General features: G+C 41.4%; 2 pseudogenes; both read right to left on the bottom strand.

Annotated features, from left to right (window-relative positions):
* Positions 1–1,675: 1,675 nt before the first annotated feature.
* LOC141440169 (fatty acid synthase-like) lies at positions 1,676–3,332 on the bottom strand (annotated as a pseudogene).
* Positions 2,603–22,463, bottom strand: LOC141440346 (fatty acid synthase-like; annotated as a pseudogene).
* Between the last annotated feature and the right edge of the window lie 1,646 nt (positions 22,464–24,109).

The raw sequence follows: 24,109 nt of genomic DNA, 5'->3' as shown, positions 1-24,109 counted from the left end.
TGATGATAATGATGATAATGCAGATATGTATATGATGATATTGATGACGATGATGATGATGTAAATTATATAGATGATGATAATAATGTAGATGATGATGATGCTGGAAACGATGATGATGATTGGGGCAGAACAAACATGACATGTACCTGTGTATGTTCCTGCAAAATAAATAATTTCATTTTATTTCGTTTCATGATGGTGATGATGTCGATGACGACGATGTAGATGATGTAAATTATGTAGATGATGATATTGATGACGTAGATGAAGATAATGATGTATTAAATATCGCATGTACTTACCTATGTATGTAAACGTACGTTTGTATGAATTAGTAGGCTTCATATCTAATACCTTTAGACGAACAATACGCTATTTGACAACTCCAGAATTTGCCATGTCTTGTATATTATTATGAAAATATAGGTCAGTATACAGACAGTGTTGATATGCCATAATATGCTGTAATACTTTTACCGACATTTCCGTGTAAAAAGGCAGGTGTTTTGCGAAGGCTATAATATAATTCGTAAATACCAACCTAGAATTGCTTTAATATATTTATCAAAATAGCGGAATAATCGGATTTATGACTATTCGTTTTATCGAATCAAGTTTCGACACTTTGACTCTCTAGTCTGTGGTATTGACAGGTGTCACCCTAGAATGTAAGCACTGTAAGAAGATTATATTTTGTATGTAGTACACAGATTTGATATGGGACTTAAGTCACTTTTCGAATGTGGAACGTTGATTAATTTTTAAATAAAAGCAAAAATCAAAATATCTTTATTCAATTTAGGCTATATCAAGCACTTATGAATATCGGAAAAACCTCTGTTGAGAAGAATCCGGCAAGAAACTCAACGAGGTATATATATATTTTTTAAACAGATTTACAATATAATTAAATGATTTGTATACATCACAAGTATTTAATACAACTTTATTTTTAACACAGTAGGTTCGCTATTTGAAGGGATGGCTAATGCGGATCGGAATTAATTAAGGACACGTTACTACTAAGTACATACATAGTTTTGATTGGTCAGGTGAGATTCCTCAGTTTTTTACCAATAGCGGCGCTCAGCTACCATCAGGTTGATCAGATCGACCACTCGCTTGATTTTCACCGTCTCACATACTGCTTATGCAAACCACTGTAGCCCACGAAGGTCGTGGGTTCGCAAACCGTCTCGAAACGGCTACAAGGGATTTACGAACAATAAAACTACTGAGAAAACCGCTAAGAGAAAGATTTATTTTTTCCAATTGTTAGGTTTTTGGGACGTTTGTCCGATTTAGCGGTCGTTAGATCTATGGGGCAGCGACTGAAGATAACAAGAAACACGAATACACACAACAACACGCATAACAAGAATAGGAAATATTTCACCTATATTTCCTGTAGTTGAAATCGTATAGTCTGATTTAAACCATTTAGGTATTTCTGCTGCTTCATCTAAACAATTCCGATGCAATTGCATGTGATAGGGATCTCTTCTGGTGTCAGTAGTGCAGGCCAGTATTAAAACAAAGTAAGTTTCTATTTAATTCTTTATGACTGTATTCAAAGATAAACATATTTTTACAGCAAACAAGCACTACCTCAAGATACTTCTTAGCAAAAACGTGAGGCGCAGCGCGAGCCAACTTCTGTCAATCTCTTAGTTTAGTTGCAGATGGATTGGTCGGCAGATTTCGCTGATGCAACAGGGATAGACGTTGCACTACCTATAGTTCGCAGCTTGCCAAACGTGAGTCTCGAACCTCTGCCACGCTCAAAAGCAAGGCGTATCCTCGCTCCAAGGTCCGTTCAATTTCAGCGCCCATTAGCGAGTCCATACCTAGCTCCGATAAACTAGTGCTGTCTGATATCTTGCTGGGATCTTTGATGCCTGCAAACACGGATTGTTACATAATTTAATGCGATCTAATTTTGCGTAAGTCAAATAACTACTTTGCTCACCCGCGACCTTACGATCGCTACGTCTATGCAACATATGAGAGTAACAAATCCAACTAGATATCACTACTACCACACTACGCTAACGAGTTCTAATTCAATCAAAGTACCCTCAGATCTCCAAGAGTTACTCTTGAGGATGTGAACTACATGTTACTGCTTGAGTCTACGATTCCTTTTAACAAATAAATCCAATGAAATAAAATAACATTATGAAAAGAATGAGGAGAGAGTGAGACGAGAGAGAGTGAGACAGAGAAAGAGAGAGAGAGATTTATTCACACAACAAACTTTTACGTACCAAGGATATTGGCGACGACCTGAACAATTTCCTGCGACGGTTTCTTCGGGGGGCGTTTATCAGCCACCACCATAGCAGCAGTGACAGCGTGTGGCAGAGTCATCAAGGCATCCAGAGTGTTCAGACACGAAGCTATACCTTGCGGCACTGTATCAGCCAGAACAATGTCAGAACACCTTTCGTCACGGTGGCAAGATCCCAACGTCTCCAATGGCGCCCCATTGCACAGCCAGCGCGGGCAGACTATCGGCTTGCCTCTGCTCGCATAGCCGCTCCATAGCGCTATTGGCAAGTCCATAGTTACTCTGGCCATGAGTCCCTCGCCCGCATGCTACGGATGAGAAGACCACAAAGTAGTCCAGTTGTTGTGCTAGCTCACGAGATGCCACATCGAGCGCGCGTGTGCCTGAAACAAAGAAATCTCTTGAGATTTCGAGTGTAGCCTATTGTCTACCTTATTTTATATTTTTTTATGTCTCTGTACTGCTTTTGGTGATCAATAAAGAATATTTGTTTTGTATTTGTATTGTGTAATACAGGTAAATTGAAACTATTAGGTACTTAGTAAGCATGAGACATTTCGATTAATTCTCAACTGTTGCTAACATAAACGTGTCAAAGGTGTTGAAGCCGTAAAAAGCATAAGAAAAAGTCTATAGTAACTAATACATGTACAGTACAGACACCAACAGCAATATGTAACACAACAAAGTATGCATACATATTTATCTGATACGACTCTACTTCTAGGGCCGGTAAGACGTGACAGATATTTTTGCGCGCTCCGCTCTAGCCTTATATTATATAATACTATATAGTCTATGGTTCTAGCAGATGAACAACCAGAACCAGAACCTGTAATTGGCTTTCTGTATCTATTGTTATTTTTAATATGTATGTTTTAAGCTGTTGGTTCTCCAGAATAAATAAATAAATATCAATGAAGGTGACAGACATGCAATCAAATGTAGCGTCTTGCAACAAAATCACGAAGTTGAAAAGAATTCTAAGCTATGCGATAATTAAATGATAGCCATTTTAGTTACCCAGCAAACTAACCATCAATTTTTTGGTTTTGTGACAGCTAGGAAATTTTCTGGTGTCTGATTCTCAAGGAAGCATCGTGCCATACGGCAGCCAGGTTGAAGATACCACCCACGGGCGCCGCACGCGCTGCCTCTCCCAGCAGCGTGCGCGCACCAGCTACAGTCGTCACATCTGATGTTGACAGGTTCACTTGTACGCCTTTTTCACGCCACCTGTGAAAATAGACACGCGATGTCAGACCGCACCTTTGTACCTAAAATATTTATGCGTCCGACGCCCACCACCGAGATGAACGGATGATCTGGTTAAAACCACTGGTTCACGCTGAATGCAGGCGCTTCAACCGATTAATTGGAGGTATATTTTAAGGGGAGGCCTATGCGGCTGCACCATTTCAAAACCTAGTAAGTCTCAAAACTCAATTTTGCGATTTTTGCTTAAACGTGGTTTCTAGCAAGTGCCTACAAGATACAAAAACATTTAGAGGCCTATCTCGCTCAACTTCAGAGATACGAGTACTCCAAAACTAGTAAGTACAGAAAAAAACCGGCTTGACCATTTCAAAACCTAGTATGGCACAAAACCATTTCAAAAACCTAGTATGGGACATGCACTTACTAGGTTTTGAAAAAGTCAGAGAGACTTACTAGGTTTTGATATGGTCAAACGAGTTTAATTGTAACTTTTTGGAAAGTAGTATGTGTTTGTTAGTTGAAGTTACTAGTTTTTGTAAGTCAAATGTTATAGGTACGTTGTTCTTTATTCATTTTGACGCGTTGTTGGCAGCACTGTGCTGCCGCGCTAACTTCATGCTATTGCGCTGGAGCTGTTCGAACTCATTTAAACGCGCAGTTGCCAGCCAAGATTGAGTTTGCATGCACGTGTAACGTTAAAATTTTGCTAAAACGTAGCGTAATTTGGCTAATAAATGAATGAAATAAGGCAATCGCACCAAGCGTATAGTGAACAACGCTTTGAATTTAGACAACAACCATTTTGTGTAAGTAAATGTATATAATACTAGCTTTCGCCCGCGTGGAATCCGGTTACCGCGCGCTGTTCCCTCGGGAACTGTGCATTTTTTCCGGGATAAAAAGAAGCCTATGTCACTCTCTGGCCCATAAACTATCTCTATGCCTGAAATCAAGTCGATCCGTCGCTCCGTTTCGACGTGAAAGACGGACAAACATACACACAAACATACAAACACACATGTTTTGCAAAATGTTTGGATATTTAATTATTACGCTTCATACAGTAAGATTATTTTTACTTTAATACTCGGGACGTCTCAGTTTTAACCGTAAATGTTCGTATTTTTTCATAGGATACTTATTTAAAAACCCAGAATTTAATCACATAAAATACCCAAACCTATTTCATGTAATTAATAACAAAACCTCTGCCTAAGTACCTATTGCACTTCAGATCTCTCTCGATGTAGGTATGCCGAGAATTGCCGAGTGCCAAATCGGAAGTAATCTTACTGTATTATTATTGAGCGTGGGAGTGTGTGTCTCATGGTTTTATTGAGCTTGAGCATTTGTGTTATGTTTTATGTCTGTGCCATTTAACATTTCATGTTATTTCGGTGTTAGTTTTTTGCTATTTTATGTTATTTTTTCATCCCATTAATAACGACTAACGTTCAAAATACTACCTCGTCGCTTATTTGCTCATCTTTGCTTCTACTAATAGAACCATCTTGCTATTATGATATATACTTCCGCAAGAAAATTAAAGTGAGCCCCCTATTCCTTCTCCAGAAATATTTCCAGAAGAAAATGAAAGTCAACCTGTTGTTTCCGCTCCTGAATCCGCTCCTGAACGTACCACTGATACCCCAGTCCCGAAAAAATATTTGGATCAATCTCCCATTCAGTAATCAATAATAGTAATGTAATTATGGTAATTAATAGGTAGTTGGATAATATAAAGTAAAAAAAATAAGACTTGGTGCCGTATTTTTTATTTTTTATAATAAATTATTGTAATGAACAACTACTTAGCTGACTGTTTGTTTTATTTAAATTGAAAAAAGGTCCACATATTAAAACTTATGATTTTTAGTCTTTTTAGTCTCTTGATCATGACAAAGTGACAACACATACTGGGTTTTGAAATTGATCGGTTCACTTAAGTTTTTATATGAGTTTAATTTCAAAACCTAGTATGGCACATAAAACATGCAATATAGGAAATTTAGTGCATATTTATATACCTGGATATTCGGCTTAATCTAATAAACCGAGAAAGTATCACTTTTGGAACGAATATTGCAAAATTTCGTACGGCTAAGACAAAACATGTTTTTTCTCTCTCCTGTAAAATTAGCTTAATGTCCCTTACTATGTTTTGAAATGGTGCAGCCGTATGTCTAACAGTGCCGTCGTACAGCTGATATAATGACGATGATGAAGGTTTTAGCAGCAGACAACTGGTCCGGTTACGCATTTCGATTCACTCTGGTTTCGCGATGGCTTTGAATTTAATGATCACTCAGGTTCCACTAGTTTGATCAGTTAACTCGTCTACTTTGCTTCAAGAAAAGAAGCTTTGTTATTGTTATACAATCATTAACCTCTTCACCACAGTCATCCAGTCGTGACAGTCAATGTCATGTCTCATACGTAACGGTCATCTTTACATGACCAACATTTAACTCGAAATTTTAATCCTGGATGGAACAAAAAATTTAGTTGACTTATCGCTGGTTTTTCTGTTGCATACAGAGCCCTTCACCTTATTCGTAGTGTAGCGGTCAAGAAATAAAATAGGGATGTGAGGCACCTGCGAATGCACCAGGCCTGGTAGCCGGTACGTACGCCGCTGCGAGAGTTGAGCACGAGCGCGCGCGCACCTTGCTTTACTAGCCAATCACATAGCTCCAGCCCGAAGCCCCCAAGGCCGCCTGCAATACAATTTAGAGCTAGAGAATTGTAATTATACAATAGCAACACAAATTTGCATAGAAAAAGTAACAGGAGACGTAAACAGCCAAGCAAAACAAAAGAGTAAATTTGGTTAAAACCTGGCCTGTTGTGGGTATCTATATTATTACTGCACAAGTACACAACGAAGAGGAAGATAGTGGTTCGCAGTAATATAGTGGAACGTTTGGTCGATGCTGGCATGGACTAATAATAACTCTTTTAAAAGCTTACTGTTAATCTTTTAACCTAAGCAGCATATACATTTTATACACTAAGCGAGGCTACAGCACTCTTAAGGTACCTACAGTATAACAACGGGTTCAGGATGTTAGTAAGATTGCCACAATAGCAGTTACTGCTAGGGTGGGTAAGACTGAGGATTTACATAACCCTGAACGCAATTTCAGAAAAGTATGACTGCCCAATACTTGGTACACTGGATTAGAAATTCAAATCGTTTATTCTGCAAGTAGACCACTAGGACTCTTTTACACGTTTTTACCAAACTAACAGTGCTTTCGGATATTCGGATAGATCGTCATTGCCAAGAAGAATGCGCCGCAAGAAACTTGGCAGAAAGTATTTTTTTCAAAATAAATAATTAAAAATAGCACGAGGCAAATAAGGCCATGGATTAGTTGTGTGCTACAGTTAATTTTATTTAAATGAATATCTAAGTTTCTACTACCTATCTTTATTGCTAACCATACAATGTTGCTCAAAGCCTCTAAAATATTTTTACGATTTATTTTTGACTAATTTTAAGATGGTACTCACCCACCAGCACGTAACTCTTAGCGGGGTGCATGTAAGTGCGCGGCAGCGCCGGCAGCAGGCGCGGCGGCGGCGAGTGCCCGCCGCTCTCTTCTTCGCGGATACGGATCAGTACCTTGCCGATGTGCTTGCCGGTCGCCATGTACCTGCAACAATTCTCAGATAAAAAAAATCTAAAGATTGTACAACTGACTACTTGTTTGATGAGCAACAGCAAATAATCAAAGAACTAGAAAGCGTTTAATATATTTTTCACCTCAGCACCTCAAACAGGCAGGTTTTGCTATGAAAAATCAGTGAGCAAAATCGCATTTTGCTCACTCCGTGAGACAAAGTAACTTTTTAATTATTTTTTTTAAATGCTGAGTACAGTGTTGGGTCTACTCACTGAATTCCAAATATTTGAACTTTACTTTGATCTGTCATTTCACTTCAACTCGAAAAAAGCAAGAGATAGGATCAAATTTGTCGTTACAAACTTAAATTAAATTTTTGGTATTAAAAATATATCGAAATATTTCCAAAATGTAAATTTTCCCGATCTTTTAATAAAGTATGCAACCTCGTTGCACGAAAGCCGCTTCTCTTGTTTTTTTTTTTATTAAAAAAAAAAATCCGTATACTGCCTCTACAGTATAATTATTATTTGTTAAATTGAATGATTTTTTAACAAATCTATTTATGTTTATGTAATAGAAATCTTAATAAAAATCATATTTAAAGGTTTAATTGTTCAACCTTTTCAATTACCCCGAGATGAGGCTTTTTGCAGTATTAAAAAATAAGTGTGACATTAGTACAAGAAGTTAAGATTGCATGTTATGAGTATGCGGTTTGTATTGTAGCTACTGGACTCTTTTTATGGTTTTAAATGTAATTATTATATTTGATAATAATCGGATTCTATTTTAAAAAAATGTGTTTGTTTTGTAAACAGGTAGGTATATGTGGTTTTATTCTTATGTTACATTTAAATTATGTTCTCGCTGCTGAGGTGAAAAATTGTATGTGTCACACGAGACCAAAGTTTTTTTGCATCTCGTGTATTTCAATCCCTTGCTGATCTCAGGATTCTAACCTAGAATCACTCGCTGACGCTCGTGATTCAATTATAGAATCCTTCGCTTACTCGGGATTCAAAATCAACACTCGCAACAAAAAACAACTTTGCTCTCTTGTTGCACAAATAACTATTTCTTACCTAAACGCCTGCTCGAGCTGATAATCGGCGTATTCTACTGCAGGCAGTGGACGAACAGCACCATTGACGATTCCCTCAGAAACACACCGCATAACTGCTACCTTTTCATGGTGGTATTGACTTGCACCAAACAGTGCATCCAGGAGAATCCCATGTACTGTGGTGTTTTTAAGCAGTACAGCCATACTGAGTAGTGAACCAGCACTAAGGTCTACTTTGCCAATCTCTAAAAAGCGACCGCCTTCAGCCAAGCAGCGTAGTGAGGCTTGCAACTGGTCACCGGCCAGCGAATTAAGTACCATGTCAACACCTCGACCGCACGTGCGTTTTAGCACTAGCTGCTCAAAGCTGCAGTCGCGTGAGTTGCCAATATGAGTGTCGGGAAGCGTAGGATAACGCTCACGTAGGAAAGCTCGCTTAGCAGGCGAGCCTACTGTCGTGTATACAGTGCAGCCGGCGTGCAGCGCAATGGAGATGGCTGCTTGCCCTACACCGCCGGCGCCCGCGTGCACTAGCACAGAGTCACCGCGCTTCATGCTCCCACGCACCACTAACGCATAATATGCAGTTGCGTACGCCACTGGAACAGTAGCTGCTTCTTTTAGTGACCAGGCAGCTGGCACATCCCACATAAAGCCTTCATCAGCGACCACAGTAGTAGCAAGACCCTTGGCCGCCACCATGCCCATAACACGCTTGCCTGATGATAGACGCCCGCTGAACTCTAGTCCCAGTATGCATTCCTGCGACACAAAGAGATCATTTGGGTTACCATAAAGACTGAAAGGCCCAAAAAGCAGGGTAAGAGGCCGACATTCACCTGACCCGCGAGATTGCCTGGCAATGAATCAGGCGGCAGTTTCCCAGTGGCTACCATGATGTCGCGAAAGTTAAGCGGCGCGTAGTAAACATGGCACAGGTTGGAGTGTGCCGCTTGTGGCGCGGAGGTAGCGTACTGAAGATCACTCTGTATCCAGCTCAGCGATGATAAATCGCCGCGTGTCAGAATGTCAGCGTATGCATGCTCCACCTAGGAAAAAGAAAAACATTAACAGCAAAAGTGATAAGGGAAACAGTTTTGAGGGGAATAAATCTTACCTGAAGCTGCATGTTAGCTGGGTCGTCAAGCAGAAAGTGGCGGTAAGTACCCCAAATCCCAGCGCGTAGTACGTTGAACGTGAGGTCTAGTTGAACCTGTGCGTAAAGGGCGGGTGCGTCGGGATCAAAGTCATCCTTGGCACCGGGTAGATAGTAAACTCGTAGCTTGTCACCGCCAGCCTCACGGCGCAGGCAAGTGCCCAGGCCAAGCACGCCGCTGCCTGCATCGCGTGACCACACATACACAAGCAACTCTTCGCTTGTGGCGCGCTTCATAGCATCGCGTAGCGTTTCTAACCACGCAAAATCATCGTCGCGAACTTCTAGAATGATGCGTGTGGCGGGACGCGTGGCGATCCGACGGAGCAGCACGTATTCGCAAGCCGCCGCGCCCTGTCGTGCAACTGTCACCAGATGAGCGTCTTCCAGCAGCGAGGCTGCGCCTGGCTTATCTAGTGCATTTGCGGGCTCCTCCAACAGTAGATGTCCACGTGCATCCAACATTGCAGTAAGCTTGCGAAGTACACTCGCATCGTGTTGCTCCAAAACGTTCGTAGCAAGCACCAACTGGCATTTAAAATCCATGTCGTCCAGCCACTCCTTGTTTGAAAGCTAAAAAAGACAAAGTCACCTGTATAGCTTCGTTCGTTACAGTTTTAACGCTTATTTAGACTGCCTTTCCCGATGCTTTGTTAACATTGTTCTTGTAGTGTGAGCTGCGCCTCACACACACACTCTCCCATTATGTGTTATATAAATAGTCTTAAGGTTTTACAATAAACGCAGTATTTACTCATCATTCGGTAGTATTACTCGTCTCCCATCGCCCCACATTACATTATAAAGTAAAAAACTTAATGAACGAAGCGAGAGCTTACTGTCTATATTAACTAACGTAATAACAAGTCCACATTTTACAAGTACCTTTACTCCGAGAGGCTCCACAGTGGCGGCGTAGTTAACAGCGTTAGCGCCCGCGGCCAGACTCGCGTCGACGCGCACCTGCGGCTCGGCATCCAGTATGGGCAGCACGAGCGGCAACAGCAGGTCACTGGCGGGGCGACCCAGCGCGACTTCCGCCACTTTCAGACGCAAAGTGTTGCTATTTTCAAGTACTAACTGTAGTGCAACGGTGAGTGCACTTCCCTTTAAGAGACTGACATCTACAGTATCAACGCGTGTGGTATCCAGCGGTGTAAACTCGTATTTCTCTAGCTTAGGTGCAATCAGAGCATTAGTGCGGCGTGGTGCTAACGAATTTTTGATTCCGCGCAGTTCCACGCCACCAGCAACAGTTACGGACAGATCCTTAAACCGGCGTATAGGCAAGTTACCACCGCTAGTTGCCGCCGCCTCGGCTGCTTTTTGTGCAGCCGGATCAATGAGCACACGCTGTATCCGCGTAGGCATTTTCAGTACGCGCGTGTTCTCAGCTATGACCTCAAACTGCAGCATGCTGTCTATGAATGAAATCCAGTTGTTTTCCCAGGCAAGCAAGCCTTCCGTGACATTCGCATTTGACTGAAGGACACCGCGAAACACGCCCTGGTAATTATAACCCCGTAGATGTAGCTCTTTATAAACATCGTGTGCATCCAACGACGGTATGTCTTCCACAGAAGCATCGTCGGCGAGCGCGGCTACAGGCAAGCGCTCAGCAGCAGGATCAGTTACTAGGCGTGCGCGGCCAGTCGCCACGACAGCTCCTCCCTCGCATATTTCGAAGTTTCCGCTGTTGCTTAGTAGCGTGACGAGGAAACGCAGCGGCACGTCACGGGACATTATGGTGGCACGTCGGAAATGAATGTCCTCCAGTAACACGGCTATCTCGTTCATGTTTAAGTTGTTGACCTTAGCGACCGTACGCCACACCATCGTCTGTTGGGCAATTATGATAGTTTATTGCATGCGGATAAAAGCAATCTCCTTGCTACAACCAGGATGGCTCACTTTACTCAAAAGCCAACTAATTTGTAAAACGAAAAGCTTGATAAGGTACATAATGAATGACTCTTAAACAATACCTTGTCCATAGCGATCGTCACATAATTTTATCGTATAGCCTTTAAACATTATGACGGGTCATTTTGATCTAATACGTTAGGAGCCAGCGTGAATTCAAATCAATCCCATTTTAGTGTAATGATACTGAACATCAGTTAATTAAGTAATCAAACAGAAATTTTCATAGCCACTTACCAGATAGCCAGCGCCAGGGAACAAAACGCGTCCATCAATATTATGCCCATCCAGAAAAGCTTGATCTGGCTTGCCAAGATCAAACTCGATTACATTCTCGCCAGTATGCGTTGTTAACTTGTAATTAGCCACCGTCCATTCCTTGGAATGGTCCCATTCGATGGCTGAAGCGAGCATTGGCGTACCGCGTGACACAGGCCATGATACTGGTGGGTACAGCGATGACACGCGGGGCTGCGCGCCCGCTGTGAACAGCCGGCCCAATGCCTGCAGTAGATGCGACAGTGGTTCTGGGTGGTTTCGTCGTACTAAAGGCACATGCGTAGCGGAGGGCAGGGCACGTCGTAAAACAGCGTTTAAAAGTGCGTGTGGGGCTACTTCTACTACTATAGCATGCTCCGGTATCGCTCGCAGTGCGTCAGCAAACCGCACTGGTGACACAACGTTGTTGACGTGGTATTCCGCGCCGCACAGCTTGCCTGCAACACACGCTGAGTCATTCTAACAGTCCTGACTAAACATTATCACCTCACGAAGTAACCATAATGAATCAAGCATCATTTTGTACGGCAAAGGATTCTTAGTCATTTCAGGTGGGTAGCTCGGTAGCTCAGATAGTTTTTAGCAAAGCAATATCTATCTACTAATCGATCGGTTTCGATGCTTAAAAGGAACCAATAGGATCTAAATGCTTAAATAAATAAATATCATGGGACACTTGACACCAATTGACCTAGAGTCCCACACTAAGCAAAGCTTGTACTATGGTTACTAGGCAACGGATAAACATACTTATATAGATAAATACATACTTAAATACATAACATACATTATGCTGAAGCTTTAATACTTGCCTGTTGGATCTTTTTCTTACCCGACTGCCCGAAGGAGGGTTATGTTTTTCAGGCGTATGTATGTATGTATGTATGTATGTAAGTATGTATGTATGTATATATGTATGTATGTGGGTATGTATGTCCATTTCTTTGGTCCTCGCTACAGCCTAAACGGCTGGACGGATTGTAACATATGAGGTACCATTGGATTTGTCATAACTGTCGGAGTGACAAAGGGTATATAATATTTCAATATGGCGTCCGCGAAAAAAAATATGGCGAAGGAATAAAAAAATATATTTTGTATTGTAATAATATGGGAATCAAATGAAAGCTAATAATTAGCCCATTTAAATATACATGGGTTATAATACTTTTAATCTACTATTTTCACAGAAATAACGAAAAGTATAAAATAAAAAACAAAATTTAAAAAAGCAAAAAACCCGACTGCCTTAAAAACTAAACGGAAGAAAATAAGTCTAGTGGTCTAGAACTCTGTCAAGAAGCTCATTTAAGGTTCAACAGTCGGGACCCATTCAAATCGTAACCAGTTCAAAAAATCTTGGTGATGGGTCCCGACTGTTGAACCTTTAATGAGCTTCTTGACAGAGTTCTAGACCACTAGACTTATTTTCTTCCTTTTAGTTTTTAATTATAAGATAGATCTAGACATTTATATCAGCAAAGATTAAGATAAATTAAAAATACTGAATTTCACTCCACTCTTTCACTCACCCCATTCCGAGTCCTGTTGATCGGGTCCTAGCGATGTGGAGATCCAGTGCAGGCTGCGCGGGCGCGGCTCTGGTATTATCTCTTGCAATTTGGTGCGCAGTTGGGGCACTGCGGCCGCGATGTACTTGCTGTGGAAGGCTATACCAGTGCTGTTCACGCTGCGCACGAATACACCCTCAGTCTTCAGTTCGGCTACTAACTGCTCTACGGAATCTGATGGGCCAGATACCTGCAGAATGGCGGGAAAAAATCACTTTAAATCTAATTGATAAATAAAAGCGCCTATTAACGATTTCTTTTTTGTGCTGGAGATATTTTAATAAATGATTTGTCATTTGGATTCGTTGAAAAGTAAGTCAGTTAAATATGTAATAGTTGATTCAATAGTTGATATCACGATCATATTGGCTGTTTTTCCATTAGCTGGCCCGGCACCGGCGCCGGGGCTTCGTTTTCCACTGCGCCGGTGACGATGCCGGTTTACATCCGGTGAGTAGTACAGTACTGACACGGACTTCAGCACAATTCATATACAACATGCAGTTTTGCCGGGCCGGCACCGACTGGGGAGCTTGCTACCCCGGCGATGGCGACGGTGCCTGCGGGACTCAACTCCGGGCCGGCGCTGGTGCTGGTAAAAGAAACAAAGAAAGAGAGAAAGAAAATACATTTATTTCACAACACAAGACACAACAATAGTAGTTGGAGTGGAGTGGCAAGCGTCCGGGTCCCGGCACACCCTTGTTTGGCAGGCGACCGGCTCCCGGTCGTTGGCGGGTGACGTATTTCACTAACAAATATAAACTGGTAGACCTATATCTCGCTTGCTTATTCTTGCGGAATGCGTTCATAAATAGACAAGGATGGCATTTATTAACGGCCGCGACAACACTACGGAAGAGTTCTTATCGTTTACTCAAGTTTCACTGTGTGGCCGCTGCCGTGCGCTGGTATTTTTGGAAACCTCGTATTATACTATTATTTGATATTGAAAGACTATAAAAGGGCTTTGTTTCGTAAATAAATTAATATTTTACGAAATAAATCAGTGTTTCCTACAGGTAATTGTTTTTATTGTGTAATTAATATATTAATACATGACTGAGAAAAATTTTGATCAGATATTGATAATGAATAATAAAGTTCACAGTTTTTTTTAATAAAATTCGCGAATTCGCGAAATTAATTCGTAGGTGTCACTGCGGTCAAGGAAGATTTTTTCAAAATGGCCGCGCCGCTTGACAGTAAATTTTAAATATGGTGCTGCCACTCCACAGGTTAAGTACAAATGTGTCAAAACGTAGGAAAGTATGCGTCATTGCGATTGTGAATCGGACAATGGCTCAGCATAATGCTGAAGCGTTAATAATAAACACTCCAGCGTTGATTTAGCCAGCACCGTTGGTGACCCTCAGACCGCTACAAAGATCTAGACACGCGGTAGCGTGTTAAACCAAGCTCAAGCTAACAGAACTGGCGAGCAGCACCGTGTGTAATTTTATCCGGACCATTGGGAACCTCTTTTGACCCGCTCATAACTCAAAAACTATTTCACATAAACATGTCAAATTTGGCTACTTTGTTAAGACTTCTGAAATACATATGTGCTCCAAATTTCATAAACACACCTCAATCAAACGGATATTTCGATATAAACATCCAAAAATTGACTTTTTTATAACTGATTCACCTATAGATCAAAATTTTAACTCAGTTCCAGATGATCTACAAAGTTCAAATTTAGCATCCAGATAGGTAGTTGGATGAATACAAAGGAATAAATCAGAAACTAGTAAATATTTATAATTTTATTATAATTTTTAAATTAAATTATTTCTGTACAAGTAATGTATTCCATCAAAACAAATGTGAAATGAGAGCCAAGTTCAATATTATGATCTATGGCTTGATTGTTGACTTTAATAACGACACAAAAGAAGTGAGATCTAAATTAGTGCCAAGCTCAATGGTCAGTCCTGAAATTTATTCATAAGAATAATAAGTAAAATATTTTAGAACAACCTAAAATATCATTTCTTCTTATAACTTAGGATAGCCGAACTTGGCTAGTTTTCATATACGAATTATATTATAGCCTCCGCAAGTTGTAAAGCTGTAAGTTTTTATTTTATTCTTTCGAAAATTTGGCTTGCTAGTTGAAGCATCGGGGCCGGTGGTGCCGAGCCGGTTAATGGAAAAACGCCCATTACGTTAGATTTCTTTCTTTCTTTTTACAACAACACTGGCGCCACTGACTGTAATTTCATGGCATCTCACCGTGACATTGTTTGCGGAGTTGTGGCAGGCAGGGAACACGTCGGGGGGGCAACGGCGTGCGGTCTCCTCCCACGTCAGCCCCACGGCGGCCATCGCGCCCGGCGGCAGCGCCGCGTCCACTATACAGCGCGCGCGCCAGTACGTGCAGAGCACTGCTTGTTCTGCTGTTAGGGAACCGTCTGCGTATGCACAACCTGCACACATGTAAGAAAAGAAAGCATTTTAAGTTCATTATCATCAATTTTAGTTATACAGCCGGAATACGTCGACTGCTGAACAACTGCCTCTTAGAACGCCACAGTGAACGATATCTGGATGCTGTTTTGCAATACTGAGTCAACTCACCCTTTACCTTCACGTCTTGGGATCAACGCGAGTCGGCGGCTGCTGCAAGCCTGCAACACGCGCACCCAGAGTGCGCGGAGTGGAATGCGCGTGTAGCAGCAGCCGCCGAGTCGCTTAGCTCCCAAGAGGAAGGGCTACGGATTAGCCCGAAACATGTCAGGGTAAACTCGATTTAAGACGTGAGTTATCCAGGTCAATATATTTAATATGAGTGAGTCTCACGGTAGTTTCATGTTCAAAATTGACGCTTACACCTTTTTTACAAAAAAAAATGATTTTATTTGTAATTTAATTACAAAATTATAAGCAATCAAACGCAACTTGTTACCAAAGACCAATCTAACTACGAGCCAACTACTCACCATTTTCACCAACAGAAAATCCCACGATCCCATTAGGACGCACGCCTACTTCTCGCAGCACGTCCACCAACGCAACTTGCACAGCCGTGATTGACACCATCGAGTTGACGACTGCATCAAAGTTAGCCTCAGGAGCTTCGGTCAGCACGTACGGCAGGTCAAAGCCTAGTGGCCGTAGTGCTACTGCTAAGCGAGCTATACTAGCTGCAAAGACCGGCAGTCGCATCAAGGCACGTGCCATCCCATGCCATTGTGAGCCCATGCCAGTGAAAACAAACCAAACTGGGCGCGTCTCTGTCAGCTCCATCTGATGGGTGACGGATAAGAGTTCAATATACAATTATACATACATAGAATTGAGAGAAAGCGAGAGAAAAGAAAGCTAGAGAGACACATTGACATATCTTGTGCGTACGTACCTTCATTGTTTCTAACACAGATGGTTCGTCATGCTCGGGATTCAACACTGAATAGCCACGGTAAATGTGTCGGGGAATAGCCCTCGCATGCACAGCATCCAACAAAGCATGGAGCTCAGCGTCCCGTGGATGATCCACTGCCAGCCTTAGAAGCCGTTCGACTGCAGCTTCTGTTCTTCCCGAAGCCAGCACTAGTCGTGGCGCGGGGTAGGACGCTGGTGGCGGCCGCTCGCCGCCCTGCGACTCTAAAATGACGTGGGCATTGGCGCCGCCGAAGCCGAAGGAGTTGACGGCAACCAGCCCTCCTTGCCATGGCGTGTTGCGGTCCACAACCTAAAAAAAGGTGCACTTTATAGAAACATTAAAAGTCAGGGTTCACGCAGTACTCGTATGAGTGAGTGATTATATAATTAATCTGATTTGCAACGCCTCATCAGAGATTTCCGATAAATTATCAACATACGAATATTAGCCGTAAAACGTGTAATGGTTGATATAGCCTACCCCAGTGATTTCTTACACAGCAGGACGCTTTTCCTAATCTTACCGCAGTTAATGACTGCCCCTCTCGCTCCCAGTAAAATGGTAATAAGAAGATTAATAATCCCCATTGCCAGAAACCGATTAATATACTCGTATTAGTAGGGACTCCCTATTCATAACACGTCGTTTACAATATCTATAAAATTTATTATTGAATATCTGGTATCTGTACCTTGATGCGGCCGTCACTGAGCGCAGGAATGTCAGGGTTTGGTGTTCGATAGTGCAAGTTCCCTGGAATTACTCCATGCTCCATCGCCACCACCACCTTTGCAATTGAGCAAAGGCCCGATGCTGCCTCTGCGTGGCCCATATTGGATTTGACTGAGCCTATCAGAAGTGGTGTGGCCCGACTCTCACAGAACAGCTCATCGATGGCGTTGACTTCTTCCGGATCCCCAACTTTAGTTCCTGTACCGTGAGCCTCCACGTACGCGACATCTTGTGGCCGTAAACGCGCTTCTTCGAACGTCTCCTGTGCGAGCTGGCGCTGCATAGCTCCCGTAGGATAAGTGATGCCTTGCACCTTGTAGCCATCTGAATTTGTACGTACACCACGCACCGTGCAGTACAGTCGACGGCAATCACGGCGTCGCTGCAATAACACAGTCACGGCGGCTTCAGACCGCACGTAGCCGCGTCCATCTGCATCAAACGCTGCGCAACGGCCAACTGGCGACAACATGTCTAACCGATGTACGTGCAGCGAGCTACCTGGCAAGAGGCAAATGTTGGCCCCCGCGACAATTGCAGCGTCACATTTACCGGCATGGAGATCAGCAACAGCCTGGGCTATTGCGTACGCGGAGCTAGAGCAAGCACTGTCGATAGCGTAAGACGGCCCTTTAAAATCGAAAGTATATGACAAACGATTCGGCAACATGGAGGAGCGCAGCCGGTAAGTGCGTAGCCGTTGATTTTATCTTCGTCATAGGACCATATCGCGCCAGTTTCTGAGCCGGATATCCCAACGTAAACGCCGGTTCGGGAACCGCGGAGTTCATCTGAATTAAAGCCAGCATCTACAATAACCTCGTGGGTTAGCTCTAACAGCATACGCAGTTGTGGGTCCATGAAATGCGCAAGCTTGGGTTTACACCGAAGAATGTTGCGTCGAAATGCTTGAGGTCCTTAAGCTTGCCGTTACGCTCTGGCAGCCCATGTATACCTGTCGAGATTTCCCACCATATTACATACACAAACATCACGCCTGTATTCCCAAATGGGGTAGGTAGAGCACACGAAACGTTACGGATTCGGAGCCACTTTTGGCAATTTTAGGTTATCCACCATATTAGTGTGCTAATAAACTTATATTTGAATTTTACAATTAGCAGCTTTTGCCACATTAAAATTCATCGCATGCGTCTTTTCAAATTGGTCATAATCAGAAATTTAGATGAGCTGTTGATCTTATTTTAATAATTCTTATGTATGTGCTAGAAGCCCGAGGTGACTCACCAGGTGGCCAGCGCCGATCATCAGCGGTAACAAGGTCTACTCCATCGAACAGGTTCTTTGCAAACTCCTCGATGTTGTTAGACTCTGGCAGCCGGCCTGACAGTCCTGAAAGGACGATGTCATCTGCACCTGTATCCCAATTCTCTGGTAGCATTTTAACCTGTAATAAATTTCCTTTGGCTGACTTAGGTCATGTTCTAGGTCGGTCATTTTATGATGTAGGTCATATTCTAGGTAGGTCATTTTATGAGTAGGTCATTTTCTGATTAGATCATGCTCTACGTAAGTCATTTTCTGAGTCGCTCATGTTCTACGTAAGAATGAATTTATTTTTATAACAAATCAAAATTACTAAACAAACCAAAATTTTACAAAACTAAAAATTACAAATAAAAAATACCCTGGAGATCGCCCACTTGGGGCATCGTCCCCAGGACGGAGGCCGCATTCCCTCTCTGCACCGCCAAACTTAGGCGCTGGGCAAAGAAGGTACCAGCCCTATGGTCGCCTGAGACGCCGAAGAGCGTGTCCGACACTTCTTTTATAAACTTTTTTGTGTCGGACGACCATGGGCCCAAAGTTTCTATTGCAAGTGCCGCAAATATGTAGTTGTTCGAAAGAAATGCATATTTGCGACACTTAATAGTTTGGGCCTGCTCTGCGGCGGACACAGGCTTCCGTGCAGAACCGTTAACGTGGGACGGAGCCAATGTGTCTACACAGGTGACGTCCCACGCTAAGGGGCGGCCCAGACACCAAGGCACTAAAGTACAACCATCGGGCGTCTTTCCGTCGGTGGCAGAGAGACCCGAAGGTTCCAATGTCGTGGGCACAGAGGCAGTGGAGAGAGCCCGGCGGATGATTAAAAAAAAAGAATATGACTTACGTAGGACATGATCTACTCAGAAAATGACTAACCTAGAACATTTATCCGTCATTGACTGAAGGCCGTTTGCACGATCTTGTAATTAAAAAATGTTATCATTAAATCTGGGTTCAGGTTGACAGTTCCATTTTGACGTAGTTAAAATTGACGTTAACAGTTAACTCGGAGTTATATTTAACTAGCTTTTGCCCGCGGCTACGCCCGCGTGGTATGCAGTTATCGCGCGCTGTTCCCTCGGGAACTGTGCATTATTCTGAGATAAAAAGTAGCCTGTCACTTTCATGCCCATAAACTATCTCTATGCCAAAAATCACGTCGATCCGTTGCTCCGTTACGGCGTGAAAGACGGACAAACACACAAACATACAAACACACTTTCGCATTTATAATATTAGTATGGATGGTTGACACTGGTCCGCGCTGATGTCACAATACAAGTATTCGGCAGTAGACCGACTCGGCCGTATTCTTGAAATTTATACCTACGGCTGCGCGGATCACTAGGGTTGGCAACTACAAAAAGTAAAACAGACGTGTGTAAATTTTTACTGTATGTGCTTAGTAAGCCGCGGATGGACAGACAGACAGACAGACATGGCGAAACTATAAAGGTTCCGTTTTTGCCATTTTGGCTACGGAACCCTAAAAACCGCATTCAAATCACACAAGCGTAAACACACACACACACATACACACACGGTGCCACAGACAGACACACATAGTGGTCAAACTTATAATACCCCTCTTTTTGCGTCGGGGGCTAAAAACAGAGACAGAGCGTCACATATTTATCCGTCAGTTAAAATTTATCAATGGGTGGTGAAACAGCCCCTAAGTCTATTTGTTTAGGTAGGTACCATCAGCCAAACATGTGGTCTACCACCTTTAAAAGACCACTTATTTTGCTGATGGTATGCGATTTACATAAGTATTCCAAATTTCAAGTCAATCTGACTACTGGAAGTTCATCAAATTTGACTTACAAGATTTGACTACAGACAGACATGACAATGTTAGGTTTATCAGCGTTGAATTTAGGCACCCGTAAACATTGCAAAACGCACGTTCTCGTGCACTCACTCGACCAGCGCAGCGACCGCACTGCGCGGCGCGCGGCGTGGCACTGCGTAGGCCATGAAAGATGCTCCGCTGAGTGCGTGCGTCTATTTTGGCCCTCTAATATGAAGTCGAATTACTGCCTATATTACTTGTATTGTGCTGATGTGATGTGATGCTTACGCCAATGATGATAAGGCATATTTGGAGATTTATTGCCAGATGACGCAAAACGACAAAACGGTATTTTATCGACAGTTAAACTCTTAAGTTAAAATAACTAATAATTTTAAAGGCGAGTAATAACTCGTGACGAGTTGCAATCGTTATTGCATAATTTCAGCATAATTTTAGGTTGAAGGTTTGACATTGATAATTTGTAAACCTGCATGGAGGTTGAATACGCATGTAGGGTAACAGCACCAGTGGCCAGCCAGGAACCAGTGGTCAGCCTTTTGCGTCGTTTATTGGTCATTAATATCGCTACAATTAGAACAAACGAATCACGTGTTCTTAAATAGAAACTTTGATTCCTCATTGGTTAATATGTCACACGATAGGTGCGACAGGGGATCAGGGGGGAGAAATAAACTCGTCCATACAGGGGACGGCGGTTGAAAAGAGCAGTAGTGTCATGCATGTCCGCCATATTTATTTTGTCTGTCTGTGGCACCGTAGCTCTTAAACGGGTGGACCGATTTGAATGCGGTTTTTTTTATTTGAAAGTTGGTTTACATAGCATAGCAGATATATCGTGTTTGGATTCGTTTCGATCAGTATTTGATTCTACATACAATGCAATGGTGGCAACAGGATGAGCTGATGATGCAGCCAGGATATCCAGCACACCAGTATACTCTTGAAAAAATAATAGCAGACATGTCGTGTTTGATTCCTTTTGATGCGTATTTGATTCTACATACAATGCAATGGTGGCAACACGATGAGCTGATGCTGCAGCCAGGATATCCAACACACTAGTACACTTAAAAAAAAAAACCAGTTTAAAAACATTAAATAAAAAACTTAAATTAAAAATTTAAAAAACTCCCGACACCAAAAAACGCAAAAATAAAAAAAACGCCGACAAAAACGCCGCCAAAAAAGACAACTAAAAAGTAAAAAAACAATTATGCACTAGGTACGTAGCTGTTGCCCGCGACTTCATCTGCTAACAATTCGTTTATTCCTATCCCGCGGGGACTATGCTGATTTCCCGCAAAATTAGCCTAAGTTAATTTAGTATTAGTACCTAGTAATATTTTTTTTATCTCAGCGTCTTCGTTGTCGGGGGACCGCTAAAGTTAATACTTTAAAAAATACAACACATGTCATCGGTCATACTCATATGAATCTGTCATTAACAAAGCAATTTGTTTAGACTTAACTACCTAATTTTAGTAATAGATGTTTGTGTTATGATGCGAGCTTGAATTATTGAACACTGTCCCTGTTTTGTTCTTAATTCCTCTACATCCCGGACATGTCCAGCAGATAGGTACCAACAATTTTCCTTATGAAACGGTTTGTGGTTGAAATGTTATATTGAGTGATACCTACTCACAAAACCGGTCTTCAAATAATGATACTCATTTTGATCTGAAAACGATATTTAATTTTTTACTAGCGATATAAGAACAATTTAATTATATAATTTTACTATTATTCAAAGAAACCAATAAGATAGCTTTATCTTTTCGTTTTACATTAAACATGAAGTAAACAAACCCTGACATAACGAAAATAAAACACACTTTTTGAATAAATTTTACATACCTCATTTAATTAATGACCAAAAATGAACTCACAACATTTTGTCCACCCAAATCACTTCGACACCTGATACGGTTTACAGCGTGACTTTTTACTAATTTTAATACTTTGGAGTTGTGTTTTTTTTTTTTTTATTTATTCTAGTTTGACAATATGGTTTTATGTAACTTTTTACGGCCTTTTATACATAAATTTTAAATTATTCAAACTTTTATAGTTACTGATATACATTCAGTTACTGTTGTGTTGCAACTATTTTATTTGTGTTTTAGCTACTGTAGGGCACTTTTTTATAGAGAGACGAATTAAAAGGCCGGAGCTGAATCGTAACACTATATTGTTCATTTGCGTCTGACATTTTCATTTTTGGTGTTGCCATGCAACATAGCTCCCCCTCACAGAAATAAACAACAATAAAAGTGGACTGTAGTTATATAAATCTAGGTTGATGAAATATTTCTGAAAGATGAACCTATTCCCCAAATACACCTCTTAAATTACATACAAACTATGTAACACATTGACAAGTATAAAAAACTAAACATCAGTCATTTCTAAGACTATAAACTTAGAGTACTTATAACAACTTACAAAACATAAAAACTAAAACATGTCATTTCTATGACTTTAAACTCAAAGAGTGCTTTTATTTGCACATTTTTTTTTCTTTTAATAATAACACTTTGCATTCTTAAAGTAATACAATTATAATACCAGCTAGGTATTTAAGGTAACATTTTCATAACACAGTAGAACATACACCTTCAAGTATCTTATATGAATCTGGTACAAGTTAGGCAAGTAAGCGGTTAAGGTAAGAAATAATCAGTCTTAAGCATAACACTTAGTGATTCTACTAAATCTTAGTATCTAATCAGGTAGACCATTTAATGAGATCATCGCTATCTTAATACTATTTATACCTACTATACTGCAGGTGAGTTGAGTATCAATATTATTTTTATTACTACTGATCAATAGGCAGGATACAGACTTTAGTAACAGATCTTACATGCTTATTACCATTCGGAGTGATAACTTCAAGAGCACGAACCTTGGTGTCTGTACCTGGGAACACTCTTGTGACCCTTGCAGTAGGCCACAGGAGAGAAGTAGTATTTATCTCTATAAGGAGAGCCGTACTCACATACGAGGAGTTAAATACAGTATTAGTGCAACCCTCACCGCATTGTTCATGTATAACTTAGCAGGACGTTATATGTAAAATCTTGAATTTATTTTTTGGGCCTATTTGTATGTTTCCCTCGCATGTCTTTAAAAAATGTTTTATCGTCTCTGTCGAATTTTTTAAACATTTTTGTTAACCACATATCTGTGATGTCAAACGTGTTAAGAAACGTTTTTTTACGCACCTGTACAGTATTGTTTTTAATTCCTTGTCCTTTTTGTGTTGGTAAATAATATTGGTACGTGCACGATCTTCTAGATTTTCCTTTTTTGATAACCTTTTCAACCTTTTTGACAACTTTTTGCACAAGGTTAAAAATGAATTGCAGCTGCGATTCATGATTACCCAATTCCCAAAAGGTATGAAACAGATGTTGTCTACACTCCTGAGACATATTTTTTTTGCAATTTCGTATACACTTTTCGCTGCAGCCCGGCTTCATTTCTCTTTTTTTTATAGTTTTACCTTTATAATTTATATACCCTTGACCAGTATTTTTTCATTTTTTGAGTATATTGCATTTCCACAAGCTAGGGTCTCTTATTCTTTTACGGCCAGGGTTAGTTTTCACTGGATATTCCTTCTTTTTTTTAATGCTAGAACTAGGGGAAGACAAAGCCAAACTGGATTCCTCTGTTGTTATAATATTGGTGGTGTGGCAAGCGTAGTTTTCCGTTACAGGTGACATATTTTGGATATGGG

The sequence above is a fragment of the Choristoneura fumiferana genome, chromosome 22 (assembly GCF_025370935.1).
Source record: "Choristoneura fumiferana chromosome 22, NRCan_CFum_1, whole genome shotgun sequence".
In the NCBI taxonomy this organism is placed as follows: domain Eukaryota; kingdom Metazoa; phylum Arthropoda; class Insecta; order Lepidoptera; family Tortricidae; genus Choristoneura; species Choristoneura fumiferana.
Note: the sequence above shows the minus strand (reverse complement) of the source record. Positions and strands in the feature narration are given on the sequence as shown.